The 14,504-nt window shown below is 47.5% G+C and overlaps 1 protein-coding gene across 2 annotated transcripts in view; it reads left to right on the plus strand.

The window, feature by feature from the left end:
• PKNOX2 (PBX/knotted 1 homeobox 2) overlaps nucleotides 1-14,504 on the plus strand; it is a 257,613-nt gene that overhangs the window by 52,481 nt on the left and 190,628 nt on the right. Inside the window, exon 2 of one of the 2 annotated variants that reach the window (XM_003796767.3) lies at nucleotides 12,809-12,878. The exons of the other annotated variant lie outside the window; for it this stretch is intronic. The gene's annotated coding sequence lies outside the window, so the exon portion shown is untranslated. The remainder of the gene's footprint in view (nucleotides 1-12,808; nucleotides 12,879-14,504) is intronic. 2 annotated transcript variants of the gene reach the window in all.

Raw genomic sequence — 14,504 nt, forward strand, 5'->3', positions numbered from 1 at the left:
ATGTCTGTAATCCTAGCACTCTGGAGGGCTGAGGCAGGTGGATTGCCTGAACTCAGGAGTTAGAGACCAACCTGAGCAAGAGTAGAATTCGATCTCTACTAATCCAGTAGCCAGATGTGGTGGGAGCCTGTAGTCCCAGCTATTCTGGACGCTGAGGCAGGAGGTTCACTTGCACCCAGGAGTTTGAGGTTGCTGTGAGCTAGGCTGATGTCACAGTACTCTCAGAGGCAACAGAGTGAGACTCTGTCTCAGAAAAGAGAAAAAAAATAGAGAGAGAGCCACAGCTAAGGGCCTGTGAGTTTCCCTTATGAATAAGGTTCATAAACTTTAATGCAAAGACTTTGTGACATGTATGTTGGCTGCTCAGAGAGTTTTTAAAAATTGTTCTTTTTTCAGTATTTTTATACCATGCTGGATTTATGAGGCTATTGAATAACTAAATCGCATGCTGGCGAGGAAGGCACTTTGGTCACAGAATTGATGGCATTTCTGTTGGGAGGCTGTGAGTAAAAGTGTTGAGGGTTGGTAAGGCATGTTATCTACTAGTTTGCTTTCAAGAGAGTCACATAGAGCATTCTCCGATTCGGTTATTTTAAGCCAAAAGAAGACCATCTGTGCTGAGAAGGGCCTCCGGTTTGCTGATGATCTTGAGCAGGGGCTGCTGCTGTGGCCTTGCTCCCTTTGCCCCTGGAGGGTGCTAGCTCTTCAGTCAGCCAGAAGCAGAGCTGCTTTTGTGTCTTCCCCTGATAGGCATCTCAGGCCAACCTTCCTGCAGCCCAACAGAGGGCCCTCCAAGCAAGTCCTGCCTTGACAGGGCCTTCCGAGTCCCCTCCGTGCCTGGGGAGTCGCTGGGTCTGGCCATCCAGCCTGTGTCACCTACAAGCTCTTTGGCTGGCAGGTGCTCAGGTGGAGACAACCAGCTGCTCAGGAGAGATTGTTCTGGGTAGTTACTGCTAGCAAGGGATCCCATTTTATCTACCTGCCATCAGAGTAATCTGTCCTCTGCTGGAGGCACCTCAGAGGAGCCATGAGCAGGTGAGGCTTGGCAGATGGCAGTGCAGCCGGGTAACTCTGGGCTGGAGAGGGAAGCTTCTAGCCCTGGGCCGGAGGCCACAGCCTGGCTTGTGCTGTGAACTCAGGAAACCTCCTGCCTTTCCCTGTTTATGGTGAAAGTGGGCCTCCTCCTGAAAGGCACAGTTTTCCTACTCAGTTTGTTCTCAGATTGGTGTTATACCCTGGAGCCAAATTAGTGGCTAAGAACAATTGGAAACAAATGCTCTCTCAGCATCCTGCTGTGATGGAGATCCAGGTGGGGACACCAGCCATGCTTGCCTTCTACACTGAGCCTCCCCTCTGCAGAGAATCAGCTTCCCGGAATATTCAGCACAGCCAAGTTCTCTCATAATCTGCGAGCGCTGTGCGCACTGCCTAACCTCAGCTAACAAGCTGGAGCCCTGTTAAGTTATTTAGGCAACAATATTCAGGACCAGTCTGGGGAGGTGAGTTAGGATAGGAAGTGCCATGGGGCTGTTTGGCCTGCTGGAGTGAGGAACGGCTCTTTCCCCAAGGGTGCTGGGTGTTTGGGGGGTGGTTGATGGCTGCCACCCTTCTCTGAGATGCTGATGACATTGGCTTGGCTTGGCTGGACTTGACAGCAGTTCTTTCCAGTCCCTCCAGCACTGGTCTGAGGAAAAGTGGCCCCTCCCTACATCCCTCCCCATCTGGCTGTGCCCTCCTCAAAGGGTAGATCTCAATAGTCCTGGAAGCAGTTGGTGGAGGGGAACATCTTAATAGTCACTACAGAGCTGCTAGATCAAACTTAACCCCCCAACGTACTGGTTGTCTGCCCCCCCCCCCAAACTGTGGCCTCCTTGAGAGCTGGGAACTGGAATGTTGTTCATAATCGAGGGTCAACATAGTCAGGAGTCCAATACTCAAAAAGCATTTTGCAAATGAACAAAGGGAATTCCTGGCCTGGCTTCCAATCCTGAACTTCCCTGAGTAAGTCTCCACCTCTCTCTGAAAACTTTCTTCACATGGTCAGGATGGACAATCTCTGAGACTTTGTCCAGGCTGGGCACGGTGGCTCACACCTGAATCCTAGCACTCTGGGAGCTGAGGCAGGAGGATTGCTTGAGGTCAGGAGTTCAAGACCAGCCTAAGCAAGAGAGAGACCCCATCTCTACAAAAAAGTAGGGAAATTAGCCAGTAGTCCCATCTAGTTGGGAAGCTGAGGCAGGAGGGTTACTTAAACCCAGGAGTTTGAGGTTGTGGTGAGCTATGGTGATACCACCGTACTCCAGCCTGGACAACAGACTAAGACCTGTCTTTAAAACAAACAAACAAATACATTGTCTGGGTCTAACCCTGCCCGTTTCTAACACTAGCACCAGCACCAGGCCCCAACTCTGGCCTCCCCTCTATCTCTGAGCTGGCTTGCTTCTAGCGGTGCTACCCACTGTGACGACATTCCCTTTGTCTGGGTGACCCTGGCTTAGTCATTATGCTGGCTTTCAGCCTGGGTTTTGCTCTCTCATGGCCAAATCCTGTCCTCTGCCTGTGCTGTTTTCCCCTGACACATCTTTAGACTATCACATCTCCCAGTTTCACAGTTGAAAATTTCCTCCAAAGTAAAGCCAGATGCAAAATGAGGACTTGTTAGCACAAACAGATTCATGGGTTCTGCCCTGGGCTGCACCTCTTGGGTAGGTTGTATTTACCTTTCTTTCTGAGCTAGACCCTTCTTCACAAGGGGAATTAAAGCCCTCTTCATTTCCAACCAAATGAGGGGAGCCCAAGGGTCAGCTTGTGACACATTCACATCCCTTTATGACACTGCCTTTGTTCAGTAAAGCAGAAGGAGCTGGCTTCATTCCACCTCCTTTATGCCTGATGCAAAATTTCTCCTACTTCTTGTGAAACAACAGCAACAGCAACAATATTTACTTGCACGAGAGATGCAATTTTAACTTTTCAAAATATATGATTATTCCATTTCATTTTATACAACGTCTCTGTGTTGCAGGCGAGGCAGGAATAAACATCTGGATTTATTTGAGGCCCAAAGATTTATTGGTATCTAGTCCAAGACTTCCTGGAATCTTAGGAATTTCTGGCTGGATGTGAACCTAGTGGATGTCTTCTCCACTGATTCTTCACCTCTCTGGGGATTTGGACAGCGTTGAAATCTTGGTAAAATTTTTGTAAACCTTGCTCAAGAAAAATGTATACACAAATACCTCTGGAAAAAATTTCTAGGGGTTTGTGGCACCCTCCAACCTTAAACAGTTGCATACCAATGTGGGGGGTCAGTGAGGGCCTGTTTTAGTGTGTCTCTGACCACCCCCACCCGCCCACGTTGGTTTGCAACTGTTTCTTCTTGCTCTGCTATGGCCTCTTGGTTCAACCAATGAGGAAATTGAGGCCCAGAGCGTTTGGGTGACATGCACAGTCGTGCACCGTGGAGATGAGGGCCACCCCACGGATCTGAAATTCTTCCCAACACACCAGGCTGCGTCAGATTAGGAGCCCACATCCTCCAATCCTTTCCTCAGTCTCCTATTCCTTTCTTTTCAATTTCCTGCTGTGGCTACCCTCCTAGACTGTCCTTTATTTCAGACCAGAGAGTTGGTCTCCTGTCCTTGTCCCCACCAGGTTTTGTTTTCCTTTTTTAATCCTTAATCTTTTTTTTTTTTTTTTAATTTTTCCAGCATCAGCCCTCTGGAGTCACCTTGGCTCAGTGCCTCCTGCAGGGAAGGTCACCTTCCATGTGGGTAGGCTGGCCTGGCCATCCTAGTCCCTGGAATTGGGGCCCTTCTCTCTCTTGCAGCTTCCCTTCCAAGCTCTCCCCACTGTAGCTGGCAGGCCTGGGGTTCCCCTCTCTGCTCCCTCCATCAGTCCTTGGCTCTCTTATCCTCTCTTCAGGCTGATAAGCTGCTGCTTCCTAGCCTTTTTTCTGTTTTTCTGAGAGAGACTGGGAGAAGCTAGTGGCAGCATATATATGTATTTTCAGTTGTGTACACATCACATAAAATTTGCCTTCTTATGACAAAATGATTTATTTTCTTCTGGGTAGATGGCCAGCAATGGGATTGCAGGATCAAATGGGAGGTGTAGCTTGAGTTCTTTGAGGGTTCTCCATACTTCCTTCCAAAAAGGTTATATTAGTTTGCAGTCCCACGGGCAGTGTCAGAGTGTTCCCCTCTCTTCACATCCACACCAGCCTTCTTAACCATTTTTAAGTGTACTGTTCGGTGGCCTGAAATGCTTTGACATTTCTGTGCAACTATCACCACTATCCATCCACAGAACTTTCACCTCGGGAATCTGAAACTCTGTACCCGTTAGACAGCAACTCCTCATTCCCTGTGCCCCACTCCAGTCTCTGGAAACCACCAGTCTACTTCCTCTCTCTGTGAATTTGACATTTTTAGTATCTCATCTATGTGGAATCAAATTGTATTTGTCTTGTGACTGGCTTGTGTCACTTAGCATAGAGTCCTATGGTTCAGCCATGTTGGAGCATGTGTAGAATTTCCTTCCTTTCTGAGGCTGAGTAATATTCCACGGAATGTGTAGACCACGTTGTGCTTGCCCATTCATTTGTCCACTGGGCTGCTCCCACCTCGTGGCCACTGTGACTAATGCTGCGAGAACATGAGTGTGTGGGTATCTGTTTTAGTTCCTGCTTTGATTCTTTGGGGTATATAGTCTATATCCAAAAGTGAAGGCATGTTTCTAAGGTGTCTTAATTATTCTCTGTTCCCTGTCAAGTCTATTTTTGTTTTATTCTTTTAAGGTCTTGAGCAACCACTGACCTTACTGGGTCTGTGGCACATGCCACAGAAGATAATTTCTCAGAGAGCTGCAGGTGAACCATAGAGAATAGAGGAGGTTTTCTGTAGAGCCTCAGGAGGCCTCCCTGCTGCCCTGACTGCAGGTTCTATCAAGGCCAGTGGCGTGACCTTGGACAACTTACCGCACCTCTCTCTGCCTTAATTTCAGGATCTGTTAAATGCACAAGATAAAATGGGCTCAACATTCTCAAGCAGCTCCGTCCAGTGCAACTTACTGTGACGGCAGAAACATACTCTGTCTGAGCTGTCCAGATTGACAGCTACCAACCACATGTGCTGTTGAGGGTTTGCAGTGTGGCTAGTGAGACTGGAAGCTGAATTTTATATTGCATTTCATTTTAATTAGATAGAATTTGAATTTTTAAAGCCACACGTGACTAGCGGCTTCCTTGTTGCTCCACGCAGCTATAGAAGATAAAAACAGGCTGCAGTAGCAAAGTACATAGAAAGAACTTCTCTAACCCAGTGTCTGGCACATAGTAAGCACTCAGTAAATGTTTCCTATTGTTAGGTAGTCTGTGTCTTGCTTTCCGGCCCACCACACCTGATGGCTTTCAATGACACCCCACACTGGCTGTCCCTGAGTCACCTGGGGGAGGGAGGGAAGGTGTTGCCACGTGGTGCATGTCCGTAATGAGCCTTGCACTGAATGTTTCTGGTCTGCTACTTTCCCTGGAGGGTCATGTGAGCTGGAGTGGTATGTGGCCTGCTTTGCAAGTGATTAACATGGTGTAAGCAATCTGCATAGAGAGAAAAAACCCTCAGTTGGTATTCCATTATTCTATTAGAGTTTCAGAGCCGGGATTAAGTGGACATGATTTCTTCCTATGGGCCATTAATTTTGTTTTATTGCTGGTCTGATGGCCATTACCCTTTTTTGCCAATGCATTCCCCCATTAGGTTTGTACAATTAACAAAATATGTGCTGTTAGGGCTTTGATAGGAGGAGTGGGATAGAAATAAAGGGAGGGGGTGCAGCCGCCACGGAGTTGGGGATGGGGAGATGCTAGACCCAGGGATTGAGTGTCTGGAATAAAGGGAGGGGTGCTTTAGCACCTGCCTTCCAGCCACTGGCATTCCAGGAAAATTGCAATCAGGCCTCTCCCCAGCTCTCCCCTGGCTAGGAGCAGAGGAGTTGCCCAGGTGGGAGCAGAGCTGGCATTCCTTAGCCCTCCTCCTTCAGCTCCAGCTGGGTACAGCACAGTTGAGAGCATAATGTGATACCTGCCCCCCAACACCACAGCGCTATCACCTTGAATCCTAAACTCCTCAGAGGAGCATGAGTCAGCCTCTAGGTGTCTAGCCTTGTGATGGGAGAAACTTCTGGGGTAACACCTGCCTTCTCTCTGCAGGTCGCCCAGGAGGACATGTGCCTGATTAATTCTCAACGTCACCCAATGACTGCCCTGTGGAAACACAGGATTGGCATGGTTAGGTCATCTACTTTTGGGAGAATAGTTAGAAACCTGGATTTTTAAATGTGAAATTTCCCAATGTTTAGATGTTGGCAGAATTTTTAAGAACATCAGGGGCTGGTAGTTGGCAATTTCTGCCAGTCAATGAGGAGTCATGGGAAGGTTTTAAGGAGGGGTGGACATGGTCATATTTGTGTTTCAGAAAGATTCCCAGGGCTGAGGTGCATTGGTGTGGGATGGATGGGCAAAAATGAGGAGAAGGGAAAGCCTGGAGGCCAGGACCCCAGTGAGGGGCCCTTGCACTAATCTGGAGAGAGACAGCCAGCCCAAGTCAGGTTAGTGACAGTGGGGTGGGCAGAAGAGCAATTCTTGGGTCTTGGGATCTTTGTACCTCAGAGTATGGGCAGCACGATGGATGTGAAGTCCTCAGTCTTCTCCATTCACCTCTGATGGAGAATCAACAAGTCTTGGGTCTTGGTGTCTTCGTATATCAGAGGATGTCCACAGGGCCAGGGAGGCTCACCTCATGAGCAGGCCCAAAGTCATCCCCAGTTTCCCTCTGCAAAAGCTGCATTGCACTGTGAGCCCACACCCACTCAGTGGGTGTAAGTCTTCCCTTCTTGGGCTCAGAGGGTAAATCACATGCTCCTTCCAAGTGTGGAAAAGTCATAAGTATCCCTTGATCCTTTTCCCATATAGAAAAGTCATTAGGGTTGGCCCAGCAGTGCCAACATTTCCTAGAGGGTTTCATGGTCATACCTCTACTAACAGGTACAGGCCCAAGTTTAGTGTCGGTCTGGACAAGGCCTGGAGTGTCCCTGAAGGGATTTTCCAGGTCCTTTATAACTGTAGGGGGAGGGGCACAGCACTGCCTGTGGCCCACAGGGTAGAGGACAGATGTGGAATTAGCATCTATGGGCACCAGGCTGTGCACAGGAAAGCTGTGCAGTCCTCTCGGAGCTGGACAGGTAAAAGTCTCAGAGCCAAGTACTTAGTGCCAAGTAATAATACCTTTATTCAGTCACCCAGCTATTGTGTCATTTACAGCCCACTGGTCAGGCGCTATATTGTCTGACTAATAACCTTGTTGGACATCTGTATGTGATGGCAAAATGTCACCAGGTACTGAGGGGCACAGGTGGAACAGAGTGGGGACTTGGGGCAGTGGGGGGAGAGCTGTGGGATACTCTGTCTGGAGTTTGATTTCATATCTCAACCTGGTTATCCCACTCAAGTTTTATTTCTCTGTTGGAAGGTTTGCTCATATGGCTATGGAGAGCTTTTCGGTGAAAAGGTGCATCCAGGGAGAGTCTTGGTGCACAAGAAGGGCTTGTCACAATTTGGTCCTCACCCTAAAAGTCTGCTTTGGCAAGAACAGGAAGACGTGTCGTGGGCAGCGTGATGAATGTGGAAGCCTCAGTCTTCTCTCTTTTTCCCATTCAATGTCAGCCAGATCTTATTATAGAACACTGTACACCAACAACCATAGCCTCTGTGTATTACGTTATTAATACAGCCCAGGCTTTGCATTTAAAGGTACTACTGTTATCCTCCTTTTAAAGATCAGGACACTGAAGGCCATAGATGATTAGGTAAATGATGGACACCAGCTTGACCCCAAAACTGTTTGACTCCAGCTTCTTTACTTTTTTTTTTTTTAAGAGACAGAGTCTCACTCTGTTGCCCAGGCTAGAGTGCCATAGTGTCAGCCTAGCTAACAGCAACCTCAGACTCCTGGGTCTAAGTAATCCTTTTGCCTCAGCCTCCCTTTAGGCTGGGACTACAGAAGCCTTCTACAACATCTGGCTACTTTTTCTATTTTTAGTAGAGATGGGGTCTTGGTCTTTTTCAGGCTGGTCTTGAACTCCTGAGTTCAAGAGATCCTCTTGCCTCAGCCTCCCCAAGTACTGTGATTACAGGTCTGAGCCACCACGCCCAGCCCGACTTCACTTCTTTACTCTTAACCACAATAACATACTCAGCTACCTTAGCAAGAGACTTAGGGCCTTCCCTGGGGAGGTTAGTCTGAACAACCTCAGAAACATGTAGATGTCACACGAAATTTTATTTTAAAGATCATTTAGTAGTCTAACCCTATCATTTTGCAGATGAGGAAACTTATCCATAAAGTGACTAAATGTCTGTGTCCAAGATCAAACAGTAAGTTAATGATAGAGTCAGGGCATGAACTCATGTCTGGGTTCACCCTGGTCTACTGTTCCCTGTGTTATACCCATGGGTTACTAACCCCAAAGCTCAACTCCCTCCATCCTTCTAGAGCTTACCTGGGTGTGCCTCACGGATACCCACACCACTGTCCTTGAGGGTGCAGGGTCAAGTTCTACTATGGTACCTCCTGTGGGAGACTTTCTTCTGTCCCTCTTCCCCAAACAAACAGACTATTCATCTCCCTTCTCATTCACCATTCTACAAGTTGCGTCAGATTTATAAATATGATAGGTCAATCTCATTTATGATTTCATTTCATTTTCATAGTGAGTAAGACAAGCCCGAGTTCAAATTCAAGTTGCATTATTACATGGCTGGAAGCCTTTGACATGATCATTTCCCTGCCAGGATCATAGGCTGCTGGCACTGTAAGGCCCTAAAGTATCATGTGTATGGATGACTCCCCAGCATGCGCTCATGGGCAGTGCCAGTCCAGGGGGGCTTTTCCCTTGGGGCATGGTGATGAGTGAAAATAAAGACACGGTGGAGAGATTGAATATACACACAGCTCTGTGTGCGTGTGTGAGAGAGAGAGACAGAGGGAGAATGCTTTTCATGAAGCTGGCTTGACTTCCATGTATCAGTTAGTATGGCCCTTTATTATAATTATTATAAGATTTTTTTACTCTCACTTTGGAGGGTTGAATTATTTTGCAAAATGATGGCAGGAGAAGACACCATTAATGTTAGATCAAAATCTAAATTTGTCAACCCTATCCATCTTCTAATGTTTTTCGATATTTTACTGAGGGCTAAAACCAAAATCTGAGAAACTGTGCTTCAGAGAAGCTTCTCACCCAGTGCAGAATTCTCCTTCCAGTGTTGACGAGTCACTCCCTTCCAAGGAAGCTTAACTCATTTTTGGATGGTTCTCATCGCCAGAGAATTCTTTCTTCTATTGAGCGGCAGATTGGCTTCCTTTAATGCCTGCAATTAGTCCTAATCCTATTCTGTAGAGCAACACCAGCCCCTCTTTTGCATAGTTTCTTTAAATATTTGGAGGGCTGTCATGTGAGAGAGGAATCATATTGCTTTAGTCACTAGAACCAGGGACAAATCTATCTCACAGCCTCCTAAGAACACTGAAAACAGCAACATCAGGAATGAGAGCCAGCATTTAGAGAGTGCTTATTTGTGTGAGCTACTGTTCTAAGGATCTTACAGTTACAGTTGATAAAGTTATTCAGTCCTCACCGCTGCTCTCAGAGGCAGAATGTTCATTAACCCTATTTGACAGACGAAAAAGCAAGGCAAGGCATGGAGGAGTTAAGTAACTTGCCCATGGTCAACCCAGGATCAAAACCTATAGAGTGGCTGGGTGTGCATAGCTCAATGGTCAGAGTGCTGGCCCCATGCACCAGGGGTGGTGGGTTCAAACCCAGCCAGGGCCTGCTAAAAAACAAACAAAAAAACCCTGTAGAGTATGATTTCAGGGTCTGGAAACACTAGACTTTTAACCCACAGTTTAAAGATTAGACATCTTCTCTTACCTCTCTTTTCCACTCATCATTGTCAAAGTTCTTAATGTATAATGCCAGAAGCACATATAGAACTAATATGGACCGGTGGTGAGTCCAGAGTGGGGATCATTCTCTCCTCCACTGGCTACTGTATGGCTATTAGTGTAGCCTCAGATCACATCGAATGAGTCTGGCCGCAACCCTGTGCCTTGGGCTCATCTTGAACTTGGATTTAGGTCATTTCATCCTTGTCTTTTTTTTTTTTTTCCAAACTAAGTAACCCTATTCTTTTTTTTTTTTTTGCATTTTGAATGTAAAAGTAGGATTTGGTGTTTATATTCTTGTCAAATCTTTTTCTAGAAAAGATTCTGTTTTAGAAAAGAAGTAGATATGCATGGGGACATAAGATATAGTGATTTGATGGAATAGAGTAATGAGGTTGTGGGCAGTCTTTATTTCCGAAATTAATTTATGGTCATCATGATGATATTGTGCAAGAAATAAAAATTGGTAGAGGAAAAAATGGACTTTTTAGTTTTGGCCCATTCTTTCAGCTTGCTAAAAGCTTTATGACAATCATTTTTTTTTTTTTAAAGACAAAGGCTCACTATGTTGTCCTTAGTAGAGTGCTGTGACATCATAGCACACAGCAACTTCAGACTCCTGGGCTCAGGTGATTCTCTGGTGGACTCCAGGCGTCCACCACAAAGCCTGGCTATTTTTAGAGATGGGTTCATGCTCTTGCTTGAACTGGCTGGTCTTGAACTCCTAAATTCAAGCAATACACCCATCTCTGCCTTCCAATGTACGTTATGACAACCTTGACTCTGTCTCCCCAGCACGCTACCTAACTTTTTCATCATGTACACTTGGAACGTCTGCCATATCCTCTTCCAAGTCACTGGTGTCTCAGATGGACAGTTCTAGAGTTCAGGGATAGAGCATACAGCTCTATAAATTAATCTAGAGGCTTTGTATACTGAGATCACATAGTGTTCAGTTCTAGTGCATACATATAGTTAGTTTATAATAATACAAATTAGAACCAAGGGCTGGTTCTGGGGTGCTGGTTGTGGGACTCTGTTTGGAATGAGCAGGGTCCACTGCTCAGCGTTTCAGCAGGTATTTACTGAGAACCCAGAACGTGCTGGATGCTCTGCTGGGTTGTGGGAACACAAAGATGCAGCATGGTCCTTGTCCCCAGTAATATGCCGTCCTGTCTCTGAGGTACCTCCATGAGCTGTGAATCTTGATCTTGTCACCGGTAGTAGACAGCCCCAGAGGATGTGTCTTTGCCTGGAGGACATTGTTCTGAACTATCAGGACAATTTATTTCCATGAGACATCTCACTACGCCCCATGCCTAAGTCTTCTGAAATTCTACCTTCTTCCACAAAGTCCTTCTTGCCTTAATTAAAGGGAAAATACTAAACGGAGTTGGGGTGAGTGTGAGTGTGTGTGTGTGTGTGTGGGAGGTTTACATCTTGTCATTTCCTTGTTGAAAACCTTCAAAGGCTCTGCAAGCTCATGGGTCAGCCTGACTGCTCTTGCCTGACATTTCAAACCCTGGATGCTCTGGCCGCATCCTGTATCCCTGGTGTTATTCCCTGCTCTGGTATCTTCCTGGCAGACTGACCTCTGCATTGCCCCAGGACCTTCCCTGCTCCCCTACTCCTGGCCCTTGTTCAGATAGCCCCCCTTCTTTGGAATGCCCTCTCCCTTCCACCAGCCAAGTTCTCCCTGCTCAAGAAAACTCCCTTGAATGGCTTTAGCTCTTGTAGACTTCATGCCTCTATGGGGTGAGAATGAGTGTCCCTTCCACAGTCAAACTCAACTTCATAGACAGTCTTGTCTCTCTGACACTGCTCTGTACGTGTCCCACATCCCCAGGGATATGGGAAAATGCTCTTGTAACAGGATCTATGGATTTGATTCCTGCTGCTTCAGTGTGTGTAGAGCATGGGGCAAATGTCTGTACTGTGTTTAAAAAAAAATTGTTTTGCCCTAAAAAGAGAATTAAAAGTAGCCATTTTGAGACAGAGCCTCAAGCTATTCCCCCTGGGTAGAGTGCCATGGCATCACAGCTCACAGCAACCTCCAACTCCTGGGCTCAAGCAAGTCTCCTGCCTCAGCCTCCTAAGTAGCTGGGACCACAGGTGCCTGCCACAGTGCCCGGCTATTTTTTGGTTGCAGCCATCATTGTTGTTTTGGTGGGCCCGGGCTGGATTCAAACCCACCACTTTAGGTGTATGTGGCTGGCGCCTTAGCCACTTGAGCCACAGGCGCTGAGCCCCAAGCCTAGTTTCCTTCCTGCCCACATGGACTCTTTACCTCTACTTGAAAGTTCTCTCTTGCAGCAAGACTCGCATGTTACCACCATGAACAATGGTGCAGTTGTGTTGTTTGCTGGATTATTGAAGCCCTTGCTGTGTAGATTACTCGGCTTCTTTCACAGGGGCTCTCAGCTCTGTTCCCCTGCAAGGGGTGTCCCATCATGCAGGAGGCACCAGGAAAGGCTTATTGCCTTGGTTACTTCAGGACACTCAACTGCTACAAGTCTTTTTTTCTCTGTGATTCCTATAAAGAAGTGGCTGAAACTCCTAGGAAAGTGAGGCAGCAAGCAGATAGAGGAGGGTATGAGACTCTCTTTGTCCTGGTCAGCAACCTAGACAATAACCATGTTGCACAAGGAGTTCCTTGCAAGATTTCCCCACTCAGTGCTGTGGGCATAGGGCTGCCAGCCCCAGCCTTGCTCCTGAGCCAGACCTGCCTATGGGTTTACCCCATTCCTACCCTGTAAGATTCCAAATCTTACACAGTCTATAAAGATGTTTTCTTTTATTGACAGGTGAACTCTGGAGCAGGACTCTGAAGCTTTCTGTCCTCCATGCCGCTCGTTAGAAAAGGGGCTGTGAACTGTAAGTAACTTTGATTGGCGTTTTCCATGCTGACTCAATAAGGCTACGGGTTAAAGACCCCCCCCCCCCGAACCTGGTCTTTACCAGCCATGCATTGTGCACAAGAAACACTCAACAATGAGCTAGTCAGAATGTAAAACACGGTGGCGCTCTGATTAGATTATGTCTGAATGTGACAAAGAAGCGCTGTAACATGACATCCTATTTAATTAGACTATATCGATTGTGCGTTAAGGTGGACTTGATGTGTTGTGTGTGTCATGATTTCTGGAGAAGGAAACTCTTGAGTTTACAAGGCCAGCCCAGATCCCGGCCACCATCACGGTGGCTGAGGTTGGGAGACAGTGAGAGGAGGAAGTGTTGACTTCAGTCCCCAAATTGGCTAAGTTTACAGCCTGCACTTGCTTTTACATCTAGTTATTTCTGGGGATGTGTAAGGGAGGAGAGAGGAATTGCAGCCGACCACTTCCCCTCCGTCAGCCCAGGATAGCTCTGCCTCAGACTCTAGCTTTTGTTCACATTGTTTCTTCCCACTTGGTAAAAGTTGACCACCTGTAGGACCCGGCCTAAGTCCGCACTCTTCCAGCCAGAAGTGATTCCTCCCTCCTCTGGCCAGCAGGTTACTGTGCACTCCTGTAGGATAACATCTGGGATTCCCACATCTCTCATTTCCCCCGACGCCCTCAGCAGAGTCGCTGTTCAGTAACATTAGCTGGGGGCCCCACCCTGCTTCTGGGGCCACTGGAGGCTGAGACGCTGCTGCGGCGACTTTGATAGTACATTGGCTTTCAACCCGTCCATGGAATTATAAATGATTAACCGTTATCAGTGCACATCTTCACCTCTGTGTAAAAATAGATTGACTGTAATGAGTATTTGAATAAATCATAAGAATGGCTGCCCTGTGATCGGCTAACATCCTGCTGATGGCTGCCCGGTGAGTGAGCAGGGCGCCGGCCCTCCCGCCTAATGGTCTGAGATTCAGTGCTGGTCGCCTCTGTGATTGACGGGCCTGGGCTCCCAGGGCACCTCCTCTCCAGCCAGACTGTGGAGCAGTCGAAGCCCCCAGCTGGGGTGGGGGGAAGAGGAAGGGTGCCTCCCTCCACCATGTTCCAGGAAAGTCTGCTCAGGAGGTGGGGTGGAGGGGGCCGAAGGGCGGCAGACTGGAAGATAATGACCTTTGTGAGAATCGATGTCTCCTCGCATCGGAGGTTAGAGGGACCTCATAAGTCAAGTCAAGTATGAGGAGTAAGCTGAGCGTGAACCTTAATGAGGGCTGAGCGTGTAGGGAACTAGGTCTGCACATCCCCTTGTCCCAGAGGGCAGCCAGGCACCTCTGCATGGGGTCACCCACACCCAGAGAAATAGGGACCCTGAGGAACCAGGACAAGCAGGTTTCTTCTGATCCTAGGGCCTGAAAAATGGAAAGATTCAATGATCCTTCAAGGAGTGGTTTACCAAGGCTCCTGCAGGCACGAGGATCCTGCCATCTGGAGAGGAGGAGGATGATGAGGGGGAAGCAGGCTTAGAATGGTGGGGACCAGTTGAGGACGGAAGAGTCTTAAAGTCTAAAGTTTCAGAGAGATGGCCAGTGAGAGCTTGATTTAAGAGGGAAAAAGTAAACAT

Source organism: Otolemur garnettii, unplaced genomic scaffold (genome assembly GCF_000181295.1).
Source record: "Otolemur garnettii isolate 467f Iridium unplaced genomic scaffold, OtoGar3 scaffold00108, whole genome shotgun sequence".
NCBI classification, from domain to species: domain Eukaryota; kingdom Metazoa; phylum Chordata; class Mammalia; order Primates; family Galagidae; genus Otolemur; species Otolemur garnettii.